The 18,122-nt window shown below is 42.6% G+C and overlaps 1 protein-coding gene across 2 annotated transcripts in view; it reads left to right on the forward strand.

Moving 5' to 3' along the window:
* Window positions 1-3,122: 3,122 nt before the first annotated feature.
* The window catches only part of LOC110533346 (glutaredoxin domain-containing cysteine-rich protein 2), a 40,620-nt gene continuing 25,620 nt past the window's right edge, over window positions 3,123-18,122 (forward strand). Inside the window, exon 1 of one of the 2 annotated variants that reach the window (XM_036989702.1) lies at window positions 3,123-3,408. The gene's annotated coding sequence lies outside the window, so the exon portion shown is untranslated. The remainder of the gene's footprint in view (window positions 3,409-18,122) is intronic. The other variant, XM_021617458.2, reaches the window with a different exon arrangement.

Here is an 18,122-nt window from a genome sequence, read left to right on the forward strand (position 1 = left end):
GATGCATACCCAGCCTGCCTGTGTATTCTTCTCATACATTCACACTGTGGTAGGTTTGTTAAGTAATGAGTTTTATATTTTACACACACTGTCTCATCGTTTCCCTTCCATGCAGTGAAGCCATTGTGACAGCTTCTGTTGTTGGCATAACCATTCCAGCTTCTAGGTATTCAGTTTAAAGGATGCTTTAAGAGGAGTTGGCCCCTGGATTTATTGACATTTCTTACACTCCTCTTGTCTGCCATACCATCCCTCCTACAGAGCATGTCTCAGTCGCTCAGCCTCTCACAAGCGTATGACGTGGGAAGAAAAGGAGGTGTGGTGCAGGGGGACCTAGGAAGTTGTCCCCTTGGTGATAACTCTGTCCAGGACAACAACGGCCACCTGGGGCTTACATAACAGAGTCCGCTTCCCAGGCAGATTCACACACACACACACACACACACACACACACGCACACACACACACATACACACACACACACACACACACACACACACACACACACACACACACACACACACACACACGCACACACACACACACACACACACACACGCACACACACACACATACACACACACACACGGGAAGGACTGTTCAGATGTTAAGAGCCTGGCAGCCAGCAACTTCTCTATACTGTATACATGGCAAGAGGAGTGGAGAGGGATTTAAATTTGTCAAATATTTTGGGGTGGGGTGGGGGGTGTGTGTATAGTCTAGTGATGCATGTATAGTCAGTCACAGCCGCCCCAAGGCAGTTAGGGGGTGATGGTCATTATTTTGTCTATTTACCGCTGGCATGCTTTTGGAGGGCTAGTCTGCTCTGTGTTCCTCTGCCATGGTCCACTGCATCAGTCTTGGCTAGGGGCATGACTTTGCTGCTTCCCTGTGGAATCCATTTCCTCTTGTTCCTCTCCCCTCCTCCAGCCTTACCAAGGGATTGGAGAACAGGCATGGCTACAGTAGTTCATTAGAAAGGACCCCATCTGTCTATCCCTTCTCTGCATCATCTTGTCTCACACCTCCAAGCTGAAGTGTGTTTTTTTATTCAGCTCTACATACAGGATTCATAAGGTCCTGGTCCCGTTGATGTTGCTGCTCTTTCGTCCGACATGGCATGGTGTCTCTTGTTGTTGGGTGTTAAGAGGCTTTCACTGTGGCAAGATGTGGTGAATGGCATTGATGCTGTGTGTGTGTGTGTGTGTGTGTGTGTGTGTGTGTGTGTGTGTGTGTGTGCGCGTGTGTGCGTGTGTGTGTGTGTGTGTGTGTGTGTGTGTGTGTGTGGCACTGATGCAGAGCAGCGGAGGATAGATCTCAGCACATCTATCATAGCTCCTCTCTTTGTGAATATTTGCTCCTCTTCTCCCTGGCTTGGGATGTGGTCCAAGGAGGTTTGTTACTATAAACAGGTGAGAACCCCCCCCCCACCAATCTCTCACTTAATCATAAGGACCACACATGACCCCTCACACTCAGCATACTGCTCTGTTTGGGACAGTTTGATGTCATAGCACAAGTATAAAGAACCTAAAGACGGCACAGCACAAGACATGCACGTGATGGTGCACACGCAGACACAGAACAACAGATGCACCAGTTTTCTGTAGAACATCAAAACAAACCACTCTATGGAGCTCATTAAAACACGATCAGACGCCTCGAATAATGCATATTTATCCAACTGTGCCCCGCACGCACACACGCACACACACACACACACACACACACACACACACACACACACACACACACACACACACACACACACACACACACACACACACACACACACACACACACACACACACACACACAGGTCCCCTCACTGTGATACTGTAAATGTCCTACAAACATTTTATAACAGATGGAGTAACACACCTCGGCTCCATTGAGATCCTTTCAACAAAGAAATTAAAGTAGAATCTTCCCTGTTGAGGGAGTGGAACTAACTCCATCTGGGAGTTATCTCAATGGCCACAGCACTGAACAGCCATCTCATTCTGTACATGGCTGCATACATTTGTTGTCACTCTAATCCCAGCATTTCTCACCAAACTCATTACCCATACCAAGTCATTATTTCCCCTTCATTAATAAGACGGATAGTATCTCAGGCGGGTATTTTCATCCTTCTCTTCGTCTGGAGGGGAATAGAGATTGAGGGGAGTGGGAAGGTGGGTCAGACCACCTTTCATCCAATGTTCTCTGTACACAGAACGGGAGGGCTCATCAAGCCACTATTACATCAGCATCTGATTTAGGACCTGTTAAAAAAAAGGGTTGAGGGAAATTTCAATCAATGAATACTTGAAGTAAAGTAATGTACTGGGCGGCAACAGGAGTGTGGGGGGGGGGGGGCTATTAATAACTCCTCTCAGACGTAGGAGATGCAAGGCTGGTTTTCATACTCTGTGCATTTTATACCTAATGAAATAAAGGACTTAGCTTATCCCTGAGCTCCATGTATGGTCCCATGACTGGGGATTCTCCTGGCAGGCTGGGGGGTCCGCTTGAAGCTTTCGCTGTGGAGGAGACTGCTTCTCATATTTCCTGCAATGGAATGCCAGCCACAGCCACTAGGTCAATCAGTGGAATAGAAAGCAGGTGTCAGCAAAAAACCTTTGACATTTATTGTTCCAGAAACATAACTATAATTTTCAGATTCATTCCAGTAAATCAGACTGATGATACAGGCAGGTCTGGATAGTAAATGAAAATAATTTTAATTTGGGAATTTTATTTTCTGTTTGTCCAGAGACGAGAGTAGGAGCCTCATAGTTTCACAAGAGTAACCTTATTTGAAGAAGCACGGCTCTTTGTCAACTGATCACCATTCCCCCGTCAGAGAGTTGTACTTTCCTAGAACTCTAAAAAGTATGAAGCGAAAAAAAATATACGAGTGCTGTCTGTCTTCAAATAGACTACAAGATCGTAGAAGCATGTCCAATCTAGGCATGTGAGCGGCTTAAACATATTTTGTGGATGACATGTCACTCAAGTCAACAGAGTACAAGGGAGGGTGATGAAGCATGTCTGACTGTTTGAGTTTGCAATAGCTCATTGCTTCACTCAGCCCACACACACACACCTGTTTCTGCCTGCTGCCGCATACACACACACACATAGACACAGGCAGAGCCGAAATGGAAACTTCTAGAAAAGGAGACTGGAGAGAGAGATAGGGAAGAGTGAGAGTGGCATCAGGGATTCAATTATACCATATGTGTGCTGGCGCCCACTCTGACGTACGTCAGCAGACATCAGCCTGTCAGAGGTGAGAGCAGAGCATTACAGAGCAGGACCTCTCACACAGCACTCGATGACAAATCCACACAAAGTTGTGTGTGTGTGTGTTTCTGCATGCAAGTCAGTGCAAGTGGGTGCAGAACCTTGACGGAGACTAAGGTAATGTGGGCTTTGTCTATACAGTACTTCAGGAAGACCTAACTTCAGATGTATGCCTCGTCTATACCTCGGATAGACGTAGGGTGTTTTCACATATAGTCCTATTTAAAATAACCAATCTTAGTCCTCTTTAATGTGTACTCTGGGGCATAGCCGCGGGAAGTAGGGATGCTGAGGGTGCTGCAGCACCCCCTGAAAAATCATAATAATATGGAAATTGATTGAATGGAAATTGATGGAAATTGATGGATTGATGGAAATTGATGTAAAAATATATCACTAGCCACTTTAAACAATGCTACTTAATATAATGTTTACATACCCTACATTACTCATCTCATATGTATATGTATATACTATACTCTATATCATCTACTGCATCTTTATGTAATACATGTATCACTAGCCACTTTAAACTATGCCACTTTGTTTACATACCCTACATTACTCATCTCATATGTATATACTGTACTCGATACCATCTACTGCATCTTGCCTATGCCGTTCTGTACCATCACTCATTCATATATCTTTATGTACATATTCTTTATCCCTTTACACTTGTGTGTATTAGGTAGTAGTTTTGGAATTGTTAGGTTAGATTACTGGTTATTACTGCATTGTCGGAACTAGAAGCACAAGCATTTCGCTACACTCGCATTAACATCTGCTAACCATGTGTATGTGACAAATAGAATTTGATTTAATAATAGAATTAAAAAAGAAAAGTCCTTTATTAGCTGATAAAACAAAGCTCAACATTCACTCAATGCACTCTGGGTAAACTCAGCAAAAAATGAAACATCCTCTCACTGTCAACTGCGTTAATTTTCAGCCAACAACATGTGTAAATATTTGTATGAACGTAACAAGATTCAACAACTGAGACATAAACTGAACAAATTCCAAAGACATGTGACTAACAGAAATCGAATAATGTGTCCCTGAACAAAATCTAAAGTAGTAGTCAATATCGGGAGTGGTCACCAGCTGCATTAAATACGGCAGTGCATCTACCCCTCATGGACTGCACCAGATTTGCCAGTTCTTGCTGTGAAAATTGTTACCAGACTCTTCCACCAAAGCACCTGCAAGTTCCTGGACATTTCTGGGGGGAATGGCCCTAGCCCTCACCCTCCGATCCAACAGGTCCCAGACGTGCTCAATGGGATTGAGATCCGGGCTCTTCGCTGGCCAACACTGACATTCCTGTCTTGCAGGAAATCACGAACAGGATGAGCAGTATGGCTGGTGGCATTGTCATGCTGGAGGGTCATGTCAGGATGAGCCTGCAGGAAGGGTACCACATGAAGAATGTTTTCCCTGTAACGCACATCGTTGAGATTGCCTGCAATGACAACAAGCTCAGTCCAATGATGCTGTGACACACCACCCCAGACCATGACAGACCACCTCCAAATTGATCCCGCTCCAGAGTACAGGCCTCGGTGTAACGCTCATTTCTTCAACGATAATCGCGAATCCGACCATCACGCCTGTTGAGACAAAACCGCACCTGGTCAGTGAAGAGCACTTTTTGCCAGTCCTGTCTGGTCCAGCGACGGTGGGTTTGTGCCCATAGGCGACGTTGTTGCCGGTGTTGTCTGGTGAGGACCTGCCTTACAACAGGCCTACAAGCCCTCAGTCCAGTCTCTCTCAGCCTATTGTGGACAGTCTGAGCACTGTTGGAGGGATTGTGCGTTCCTGGTGTAACTCGGGCAGTTGTTGTTGCCATCCTGTACTTGTCCCGCAGGTGTGATGTTCAGATGTACCGATCCTGTGCAGGTGTTATTACACATCGCCACTGCGAGTACGATCAGCTGTCCGTCCTGTCTCCCTGTAGCACTGTCTTCGGCGTCTCACAGTACGGACATTGCAATTTATTGCCCTGGCCACATCTGAGGTCCTCATTCCCCTTGCAGGATTCCTAAGGCACGTTCACACAGATGAGCAAGGACTCTGGGCATCTATCTTTTCGTGTTTTTCAGAGTCAGTAGAAAGGCCTCTTTAGTGTCCTAAGTTCTCAAAACTGTGACCTTAATTGTCTACCGTCTGTAAGCTGTCAGTGTCTTAATGACTGTTCCACAGGTGCATGTTCATGAATTGTTTATGGTTCATTGAACGAGCATGGGAAACAGTGTTTAAACCCTTGAATTATCTTTGAAAGACAGGGTCCTGAAATATACCTACTTACATTTTGGAAGCTAATATGTTGTAAAAAGCACTTCTCTTGTTCTGCTAGCACCGACTTTGCTGATAATGCCTTGTTGAGGGGAAATGTACTTGATCCGATTGTCTGGTCTTCCTAGCTATCTTAAGATGAATGCACTAATTGTAAGTCACTCTGGATAAGAGCATCTGCTAAATGGCTCAAATGTAAAAATAATTAAAATAATTGTAATAAGAAGATGCTGTTAACGTGTAAATATTATTGGTAACAGAAGAAATAGCAGAAGAGTAACTGATCCGGAAGACCCAGCTTCCGATGTGGGCCTTGTCTATAATTCAGGTAGACTTAGCTTCAGATGTGGGCCTCGTCTATAACTCAGGTAGAGCTAGCTTCAGATGTAGGCCTCGTTAATAATTCAGGTAGAGCTAGCTTCAGATGTAGGCCTCGTTAATAATTCAGGTAGAGCTAGCTTCAGATGTAGGCCTTGTTAATAATTCAGGTAGAGCTAGCTTCAGATGCAGGCCTCGTTAATAATTCAGGTAGAGCTAGATTCAGATGTAGGCCTTGTTAATAATTCAGGTAGAGCTAGCTTCAGATGTAGGCCTCGTTAATAATTCAGGTAGAGCTAGCTTCAGATGTAGGCCTCGTTAATAATTCAGGTAGAGCTAGCTTCAGATGTAGGCCTCGTTAATAATTCAGGTAGAGCTAGCTTCGGGCATGCATGGAGGATAATAAGAGAACAGCCAAAGTCTGCGTCATTCATCGTTTCAGCAACCCAGAGGGAGAGGAATAATTGGGGCAGAGTTGTATAGGTGTGAAGGACTTTAATGTCTTAGGGAAATTGTATTTTTAAAAGTATGGGGAAAACATAAGTTAATTGTGGAGAATAATGGCCTGGGTGGACTGACCCACAAATGACACACATAAAATCAGTAGTCCACATCTTATTTGTCACATACACATGTTTAGCAATGTTATTGCGGGTGTATCGAAATGCTTGTGTTTCGCTACACCCGCAATAACATCTGCTAAGCATGTGTACGTGACAAATAACATTTGATTTGATTAGCCTCCCTTGATTTGTAAAAAGGCCTCGCTCAAATTACACACAATTACCTCTAACAACACAAGCAGATCACATGATTTCAAAAAAGTTAGCAACTAATGATCAACATTATCTCTGATGTTGCCCTGAAAAAGAAAAGAGATAAAGAAACCCCAAGGTTGTCTAACAGCCTGTTCAGAACATAGCTTCAGACACTGTGGAGCAGTGTTTGTTTGAGTTGGGTGCAGTGGTTATTGCTGTATGCCAAACAGAGATACGACTGAAAGCGATAGATTGTGTTTAGTGCCGTGATAGATACTCACATGTTTATCCCCACAAGTATTCTGAACACAACACCACCTGGCAGCTATTTATAGATAAAAATAGCAGAGTTTCCACCTCTCTTCAGACTGCTGCCTACAGTAAGGCAAGGTGATCTTACTGAGTAGTCCACAAAGCTGTGGTAACTTTGAAACTCCAAACAGTGTGTCCTTTTCACCCTTAGCTGTTCCACCAACAATGCTTTTTCACAAACATGTCTTTGTTTCTGCATGACAGTGCTTTCGTCCATTTCCAATGCTTTCATATACAATGAACGTTAATAGTCTATCTATGATAGCCCTATGCACGTTTGTTGGACTCTATGTCATTTGCTTGGTTACTATAATAGGAAAAAGGATCACCAGGGGTCATTTAAAAAAAGGACAAATCACTTTCAGTGAAGCCTTAATCTGCTTTGCTATTGCAAAAGGTCAGATATCAGTTATAGGCCTCTATCTTTTCAATGCCTGCTTCACCCATGCATGGAAATCAGGTTGACAGGCATCTGTAATTGAAGCTGCTTATGTGGTGAAAAAGAGAGGGTTCACTGCTCCACCAAGTGGAATGAGTTTTACTGGCGATAAGAGTGTGACCATTGCGTAACTTGCACAAGCGTGGAGTGTGAGTCACGGCCATGTGTGGATTGGACTGACTAAGTTTGGGGGCGGGGGAGCCTAGTGGTTAGAGCGTTGGACTGGGATGACACGTTCAGGCTCTTCTCGGCCCTGCACCGCTCGTCTATGAGCATCCTGTGTATGTGCAGTGAAGGGCTTTGCTCCAAAGCCAAAGGGGTGGATGACTTTGTCTATGCCTATAAGGTGAGGTGTTTCATTACGATGAAGTGGAAAAACAACCTTTAGTCATGTTGACCTTACTACCAGACTCTACCAGTTGCAGGCCTTGTAGAATTTCTCCTTTTTCATCGGCTTGTTCAATGTAATGCCTCTATGTTCATGCACATTTCCTGAGGTAGTTAAGGTCCTGTAACTATGAGGGCATGGATTCTAGAGACCTTACACACTCCACTGTGCCTGTTGTGGGTAATGTACATTGATGTTAAAATGTCATCCATTCGCCTGTGAACAAACGAATAGCAACACTTTCAGCCTCTCTCCAGTGGCGTGCCATGCTTTTCATGGGGCGCTGGTCTGAATGCTGCAGAGCAGGAGCCATAGCAGAGAGGGGAAAATCTGGGTAGGGATGGGACTGCTGAATTATTCAGAGTTTGAGGCATGAGTTCTAGGCAGGTCATAAATGGCTTATCCATATCCTGGCCTGCATCGCTACAGGTTCTCAGAGCTGGTGCCTGCAGGACGTCTTAATAACACTGATAAAACCCAATGAGCTCACAGCGTGACTGTCTCTGTTTCCTGTAATAAGACTTGTTCATTGTAACAGTGGTCTGGGTCGATGTGGGCCTGGAGAGAAACATCTGTGAAGTCAGCAACAGTGGACCTGACACACACACACAATCAGAATTACCCTACTTGTTCTCCCCCAATAAGTGTCATATGAAGGTTCCGTTTCAGCCACAGGACACCATCACTCAAAAGACAGGTCCACCTCCTTCGGAATTCCTGAGAATCTCAGTGCTTCTATGATTGAGTGTCCATCCCCTGTACTGCTAAAACAAAAAGGCATGGCTAGTCAGTAATTTACATCCATGTACTGCTAAAATAAACAGGCTTGGCTAGTCAGTAATTTACATCAATGTACTGCTAAAAACAAACAGGCATGGCTAGTCAGTAATGTACAGAGCTGTACTGCTAAAACAAACAGGCATAGCTAGTCAGTAATGTACATCCTTGTACTGCTAAAAAAAACAGTCATGGCTAGTCAGTAATGTACAGAACTGTACTGCTAAAACAAACAGGCATAGCTAGTCAGTAATTTACATCCATGTACTGCTAAAACAAACAGGCATGGCTAGTCAGTAATGTACAGAACTGTACTGCTAAAACAAACAGTCATAGCTAGTCAATACTTTACATCCATGTACTGCTAAAACAAACATTCATGGCTAGTCAGTAATTTACATCCATGTACTGCTAAAACAAACAGGCATAGCTAGTCAGTAATGTACAGAACTGTGCTGCTAATACATACAGGCATAACTAGTCAGTAATGTACAGAACTGTACTGCTAAAACAAACAGGCGTGGCTAGTCAGTAATGTACATAACTGTACTATTAAAAAACAACAGGCATGGCTAGTCAGTAATGTACAGAACTGTACTGCTAAAACAAACAGGCATAGCTAGTCAGTAATTTACATCCATGTACTGCTAAAACAAACAGGCATGGCTAGTCAGTAATGTACATCCATGTACTGCTAAAACAAACAGGCATGGCTAGTCTGTAATGTACATCCATGTACTGCTAAAACAAACAGGCATAGCTAGTCAGTCATTTACATCAGTGTACTGCTAAAAAAAAACAGTCATGGCTAGTCAGTAATGTACAGAACTGTATTGCTAAAACAAACAGGCATGGCTAGTCTGTAATGTACATCCATGTACTGCTAAAACAAACAGGCATAGCTAGTCAGTCATTTACATCAGTGTACTGCTAAAAAAAAAACAGTCATGGCTAGTCAGTAATGTACAGAACTGTATTGCTAAAACAAACAGGCATGGCTAGTCAGTAATTTACATCCATGTACTGCTAAAACAAACATTCATGGCTAGTCAGTAATTTACATCCATGTACTGCTAAAACAAACAGGCATGGCTAGTCTGTAATGTACATCCATGTACTGCTAAAAAAACAGGCATGGCTAGTCAGTAATGTACATCCATGTACTGCTAAAACAAACAGGCATGTCTAGTCAGTAATGTACAGAACTGTACTGCTAAAACAAACAGGCATAGCTAGTCAGTAATTTACATCCATGTACTGCTAAAAACAAACAGGCATGGCTAGTCAGTAATGTACAGAACTGTACTGCTAAAACAAACAGGCATAGCTAGTCAGTCATTTACATCCATGTACTGCTAAAAAAAACAGACATGGCTAGTCAGTCATTTACAGAACTGTACTGCTAAAACAAACAGTCATAGCTAGTCAGTAATTTACATCCATGTACTGCTAAAACAAACAGACATGGCTAGTCAGTCATTTACATCCATGTACTGCTAAAACAAACAGGCATGGCTAGTCAGTCATTTACAGAACTGTACTGCTAAAACAAACAGTCATAGCTAGTCAGTAATTTACAGAACTGCATGAGATGTGGGTGAGACGACTCAGTGTGGGTCCCGAAGGTAGTTGCGCAGTATCTTCCAAATCACTGACCCAACTCAACTGCCATAGCCCAGATTCTGCCCTCAACTTCCTGAAACTTGGAATAGTTTCTTTCAGAAGTTCAGTTCTTATTTTAGTTTGAACTCTTGGCTCCAGCCAGGTGTAGAGCGAAGTGATATGAAAGACAGAAGTCTCAAAGAGTTTGAAAGACACTTTTCCTGCTTGACTTCCCTCTTTCCTGGGCGCTTTACCTGGCAGGTGTGGGTTTAGCTCCTCACTCTGGTTTTATCTAAATGTCCTGTGTTCTTTCCCTTTATCTAACAGCATGCAGGAAGCCTGAAGACTGTTGTGGTTAGGTGCAGGAAGGCTCAAGAATGGACACAACTTTGCCAAGACATACATGCTGGGATAATGCGTCCCAGTAATGTGTTTGAGAACCACTGAGAGGGAAAGGCCATCAGCGTCTTAACGCTCTGTTAGTCTTCACCAGTCAAGCGTCATGGGCTCAGAGTGAGGTTCACCACCACCAGAAGAAGCGTGTGATTCAGTCAGACACAGGTTGCATCCCAAAGGGCTCTGGTCAAACGCAGTGCACTATGTAGGGAATAGGGTGCAATTTGGGAGTCATCCACCGTCTTATCTGATATTGGCAGCTGCCATTTAATCGATAATCCATTCAAACAGCTAGTCAGAGCTTTTTTTAAAAATAGATTATTCCTTGGGAGCTTTAGCACCAAGGAAATAGACTTCTGAGTTTGCTTCCCACAGACTAAAGCTTGTCACCTTAAAAAACGATGCTTTGTACTTATTATCCGACAGAATCTAGTGGAATGTGTCAAACTATAGATAACCTCCCTCAGCTCTGCTCTTTCGAGCTGCAACTTCTCAGTTGGCCTCTTAAGGAGTTGTCTGTGGGTCTTCTTGATGCAAAAATACTAACTGCTCATTTTGCACCCAGATGCACACGGGCAGTGAAAACACAAAAACTGAATCTCTCTGAAAAGATTATTATTATTATTCAATTTTTTCACTAAAATAATACATGTAAACAGAACATTTTAAATTGGTCTAAGAAACAGCGAGCGATGTGCCTTGACTCTGCATTCTAAATTAAGCACTGTTGGGTTTGCACTAAAAGAGCTCCTTGATGAATAATGGAAATTAGTGATAGTTTAAAGCACTTCTATTATACTGAATACACTATATTGAGTGGTAACAGTGGGCTCCCAGCCGCCTATCATTAGGGCAATTAAAATGAGAATGAAGAAGGAAAACATATTCCTAACTCACTGCTGGTAATATGATAGAAATCATCTATATTGCTAAAGTTATCCTCTTTAGTTCTAGCAGGTTACATTTTGATGGCATTCAAGCCAAAGTGTAAGATATTGAGGCAGTGAAAGTGTCAATAGGGTATCACATGGAATAACATTCAACATTCACAATTGCTTGATTCTCCACCTGGTCAGTAAAACAAGTGACTGACAGTACATAGCTCCAGGAATGATTATATTGTCAGTTGGATAACCTCATTGTTTTACTTTTTCTACACCTTACTTGATATGCTCTTGTCCAAGTACATACTGCATTTTGTCACAATAGGCATCTGCCTGTACCTATATGTTGCCCTCTTACCAGCAGCAGCCTCTTGTCCAAACAGCAGCCTCTGGGTGTCTTCTCTGCCTATGGCATCAGGCCTGGCACTGTGCTCTGTGAGGCATCAGGCCTGGCACTGTGCTCTGTGAGGCATCAGGCCTGGCACTGTGTTCTGTGAGTCATCAGACTTGGCACTGGGCACTGTGAGGCATCAGGCCTGGCACTGTGCTCTTATATTAATGTGCTCTTATATCACCACATTTGGTCATTTGATAGATGTAATTAAGATAATTATGTTTATTCAATACTTTACTATTTGTTGAATACCAGCCTAATAGATCACCTACCCTGTAAAAATTGCATGTTTGAGCTTTGTCCCTGCTCAACAGATTCCTTCAACACATCTGAAACTCCTGAATCATCTGTGTGTCTGTTTGCCAAATAAAATCCATTGTGCTGCAATAAATGCCATTCAAATGTCGGACTCCAGGAAGAGTAGCTGCTGCTTTTGCAACAGCTAATGAGGATCCTAATAAAATACCAATACCAAAATATCAAATCCCAGTCCAAAATAATGATGTATTGAATCAGTTTGCCAGTCATTTAAGACAGACATGAATATTGCATGCTCATCTGTAGCGTTCCTTCTTGTCAGAGGAGGCTGGAGTGTGATGACAAAGTCAAAAAGTACAACTTCACTTCCATGTGCAGGACGATAATAGACCCGTAATGTCTGCCTGGAACAAATCACCTGCAATGCATTATGGATGAGATTCTAAAAGGGAACTATATTGGCTGTCTTTCAGAAATTGTCTTTTCTTGGGCTGGACTCACGAAAGCCTATTGAAGTCATTTTACAAAGAGGAGCTTTTCCTCAGCAACTCTGATAGGGCTCTCTCAGTAATTTTCTCCCTGTTTTTAGTGAATTAAATCTTACGACAGATTTTCAGCTATGTTCTATTAGGATTATATATGATTTAACACATGGGAGAATTTGAAATTGGGCTCAATCCTATTTCCAGATTGTATACCATTAGAGGCCATTGAAATGAGAAATAATGTAGTGTAAAACCTTGTAAAGGCCTTCAAAAACAGTTCAGAAAAACATTTTAGATAGTCATGACTACATTTTTTGTGTGTTTTTTAAGCCATATACAATTTATTATTTAGCCCAGACATGGAATATATTCAAGTCTTTATTGTATCTGCAAGTGCATGCTGAAGACAAGCAGAGGTATACTTTGCGGGATGTGTACCTGAAAACTGTTATTTATTATGGCCTTATTAGATGAACATATATGAAATGCATCATTTGAGTGCTAAAAGGAATATTATAAACCGGGTGGTTCCAGCACTGAATACTGACTGGCTGACAGCCGTGGTATATCAGACCTTATACCACCAGTATGACAAAACGTTTATTTTTACTGCTCTAATTACGTTGGTAACCAGTTTACAATAGCATTAAGGCACATCAGTGGGTATGGTATATGGCCTATACACCACGGCTAAGGGCTGCGTTGTGCATAAGAAAATCCCTTAGCTGAAGTATATTTGCCATATACCACGCCCCCTTGTGTCTTATTGCTTTAATAATATACATCATAGCCTACATGTAGATTACAGTGTCAATCATTTCAACCAAACCAGTAGGATTCCTGACACTTTAAGTTATTCCTTTACTGAGAAGCGCCCAAAACAATTTCTTGCATGAACGAGCCCTCAGTTGTAGCGCAAACAGATTACACAGACTTGGACTGGGTAAAAGGAAACAAAAGGGGATTAATCTAAGCATAATACAATAACAGTCCTCCGTGGAGATAATTGCAAGATTGATTTAGACATGCATGGGGGTTAATGGCAGCCATTGATTAGATTAGTGGGCCTATCTAAAATGGCTCTCCACAGGCATTAAGCCCCAACCCGAAAAGTTACTAATGCCATTTGAGATTTCTAAACTGAGATATTAACACACTCCATGGGAGCATGATAGTCTGAATATTTATGGCTATGTTTACACAGGCAGCACAATTCTGATATTTTTTTTTGACCAATCAGATCAGCTTTTGTGCCAATAATTTCTCAAGATGATGACTGAACACAGCGGTGCAGATCGCCTCAAGATAAAAACATAATATTCAATGTCAGTAAATTGGACTAAATATTAGCACATCATATACTTGTAGGTAATAACCTTCAATCTGGATAACAACAGAAAACAAATCATAAGGCAAGAGAAAAGTATCAACAAATATTAAGAAAACAAGCAACACTCAGACGTGACAGAGTAAACGAGGAGAATCAATCTTCCCCCAAAAAACGTGGCTCCTTGACGGATACAGACGATTTATGCTTTTCACCACCGGGACTGGTAAGGGTGGAAAGCGATCTGTTAAAGTTGATAAATGACAAACTGGGAATACTTCAGTAAGGACAGGGTTGGGGAGCAATGGATTACATGTAATTCGTTACATGTAAGGAATGGCATAGCAGTCAGACGTCTTTGTCTTTTGTCCTGTCGTGTTCCTTGTATATATATATTTTACATCTTTTTCTTCGCATATATTTTTTAAATATTTTCCTAAACCTCAACTTCTAAATACTCTCCTGCAACCCGCCTCACCCAATGTGGCGTGGATCTGCTTTTTTCGAAAGTATTTATATTTACTTCGGATCTGGAATCCCTCAACTGAAGCTAGCCAGCTAACTACCTACCAGCTATCAGTTAGCAAACCATTGCTAGCAGTCATCAGCTAACCTTTAGGTTGGAAAGCTCTCGCTAGTTTGAACAACGTGACTCAAACCAGAGCATAACGGACCCATTTCTCTCCAAATCCCGCGATTCCTACCGCAAACTCTGAACATTTTCATCTGGATCTTCGCAACTAGCTAACCGCAATCCCGGGTGACCACTCCTGGCTAGCGTTTCCATCCCGGAGCAAGCACCAATTAGCCTGAAGCTAGCCCGGCCAGGGCTTCTGTGCTACCACTGAAGCCCACTCCTGGGCTACAATATCCGGACCCCTTCTACTGCCGGTACGGGGCATGGAACCCCGCCGATCCTCTACGACTGGAATACCGACGTAATATGCCCGAGGATTCCAACAGGCCCCTCAGGTGTGACGCCGGCTGAAGACCCATTCTGCTAACCTGTTATGCCTGCTAGCTACCTAGAGCTACTTGGAACCCTACTAACTCCATGACTGGTCTATCGACGTCACCGCACGAAGAGGCACAAACAGACTTGCCTCTAGCCCTGCTCAATATGCCTTAACCAACCATGTTGTTCCACCTCCTACATATGCCATGACATCACCTGGTTTAAACGTCTCTAGAGACTATATCTCTCTCATCATTACTCAATGCCTAGGTTTACCCCCAATGTACTCACATCCTACCTTACCTTTGTCTGTACACTGTGCCTTGAATCTATGGTATCATGCCCAGAACCTGCTCCTTTTACTCTCTGTTCCGAACGTACTAGACGGCCAGTTCGTATAGCATTTAGCTGTACCCTTATCCTACTTCTCCTCTGTTCCTCTGGTGATGTAGAGGTTAATACACGTCCTGCGGTGCCTAGCTCCACTCGCCAGGTACTCTCATTTGTTGACTTCTGCAACCGTAAAAGCCTTGGTTTCATGCATGTTAATAAGGATATGGCAGACATATTGGAGAGATTGGGTACCCCTAGTAAACTGGAAAAAAAATCTGTCAAAAATTGCTAATATATGCAAATAAAAATTATTATTGGATAGAAAACACTCTAAAGATTCTAAAACCGTTGGAATTATGTCTGTAAGTATAGCAGAACTCACAGGGCAGGCATTCTTCCAAACTAGTTTTTGTGGCCATGAAAGTTGGAGCAACTTTGACGTCATGGCCCCCACCCTTCCCAACGAGCTATGATTCTGGGGACACTTTCTTTCTCTTCCGCTAGATGTCCTCTTTCATTAGAGCTTCAAATCGTTGAAATCCCGCGAGAATTGTGTGCTGTGCCTTGAATCTATGGTATCATGCCCAGAACCTGCTCCTTTTACTCTCTGTTCCGAACGTACTAGACGGCCAGTTCGTATAGCATTTAGCTGTACCCTTATCCTACTTCTCCTCTGTTCCTCTGGTGATGTAGAGGTTAATACACGTCCTGCGGTGCCTAGCTCCACTCGCCAGGTACTCTCATTTGTTGACTTCTGCAACCGTAAAAGCCTTGGTTTCATGCATGTTAATAAGGATATGGCAGACATATTGGAGAGATTGGGTACCCCTAGTAAACTGGAAAAAAAATCTGTCAAAAATTGCTAATATATGCAAATAAAAATTATTATTGGATAGAAAACACTCTAAAGATTCTAAAACCGTTGGAATTATGTCTGTAAGTATAGCAGAACTCACAGGGCAGGCATTCTTCCAAACTAGTTTTTGTGGCCATGAAAGTTGGAGCAACTTTGACGTCATGGCCCCCACCCTTCCCAACGAGCTATGATTCTGGGGACACTTTCTTTCTCTTCCGCTAGATGTCCTCTTTCATTAGAGCTTCAAATCGTTGAAATCCCGCGAGAATTGACCCTATGGGAGTGAAATTAGTGCGTGCCACGAGAGAATAGGCTGTGCGTATGGGCGCGAATTGGTCCCAGCCATTCCTTTGTGTCCAGCACTCAAGAGAAGGGCAGACGATGGCCGATTGAATTGAAGTTTGTTTTGCACGTCTAAAACATCATAAAGCTTGCTTCTGCACTTAGTTTGACCTGTTTAGTCGACATATAATGTGTAATTTTGAAGTTTTGATGCGCAACTTATCCGGACCAGAGGACGTTTTGGGTGCATTTCAGCTGATGTTATTAGCAGTAGCTAATACAAAGACGCAAGACTTGAAACCAAACGATGTATTGGGTAAGTATGAAGCCTTCCAGAACATTCTGAACGAAGACCATCGAAGGTAAGGGAATATTTATGCTTAAATCTGTGTTTCTGTTGACTCCAACATTACGTGGAAATGTAGCTTGGAACTGAGCGCTGTCTCAGCATATGGAATAGTGTGCGATTTCTGTAACGTTAAAAATAAATCTAACACAGCGGTTGCATAAAGAAGCAGTGTATCTTTCTAACTATATGTAGAACATGTATATTTAGTCAAAGTTTATGATGTCTATTTACGTTATCTTGCCGCGCTACATAGATTTCCTGCGGGCATTTTTGAGTAATTTCTGAAGGTGAACTCACTGTAAATGGACATTTATGGATATAAATGGCATATTATTGAAAAAAAAAAATATGTACTGTGTAATATGTCATATGACTGTCATCTGATGAAGATTTTCAAAAGGTTAGTGAGCGATTTATTTTTTAATCCTGCGTTTGTTGATTGCATGTTTTGGCTATTGAAATGAGCTGTGTCTGGTGGTGGTTTTACATATATATGTGCTATGTTTTCGCCGTAAAACATTTTAGAAATCTGACTTGCTGGCTAGATGAACAAGGTGTTTATCTTTCATTTGAGCTATTGGACTTGTTAATGTGTGGAGGTTAAATATTTTTAAGAATATTTTTGCGTTCCATGCGCCACCGTTTCAGCTGAACGTGGGAGGGTTGATCCCCAATTGGGAACCAGTATCGTAGACAGGTTAACATAAGAAGCCTACTCCCTAAGTTTGTTTTACTCACTGCTTTAGCACATTCTGCCAACCCGGATGTCTTAGTTACTTGCCAAAAAATCTCCTTCGCTAACTAAACCATTTTCCGCCAAGATAGAAATGCCAAAGGGGGCGTTGTTGCAATCTACTGCAAAGATAGCCTGCAGAGTTCTGTATTACTATCCAAGTCTGTACCCAAACAATTCGAGCTTCTACTTCAAAAATTCACCTTTCCAGAAACAAGTCTCTCAATTTTGCCGCTTGCTATAGACCTCCCTCTGCCCTCTCTGTGCCCTCAATACCATATGTGAATTGATTGACCCCCATCTATCTTCTGAGCTCGTGCTACTAGGTGACCTAAACTGGGACACCCCGACCATCAATGAACCTACCAGGTACAACTCCAAATCCGTAAACACGGGCACCCTCATAGATGTCATCCTAACTAACTCACCCTCCAAATACACCTCTGCTGTTTTCAATCAAGATCTCAGCGATCACTGCCTCATTGCCTGCATCCGTAATGAGTCTGCGACCAAACGACCACCCCTCATCACTGTCAAACGCTCCCTAAAACACTTCTGCGAGCAGGCCTTTCTAATTGACCTGGCCGGGGTATCCTGGAATGACATTGACCTCATCCCGTCAGTAGATGATGCCTTGCTACTCTTTAAAAGTGCCTTCCTCACCATCTTAATCAAGCATGCCCTTTT

Source organism: Oncorhynchus mykiss, chromosome 10, assembly GCF_013265735.2.
Source record: "Oncorhynchus mykiss isolate Arlee chromosome 10, USDA_OmykA_1.1, whole genome shotgun sequence".
NCBI lineage: Eukaryota > Metazoa > Chordata > Actinopteri > Salmoniformes > Salmonidae > Oncorhynchus > Oncorhynchus mykiss.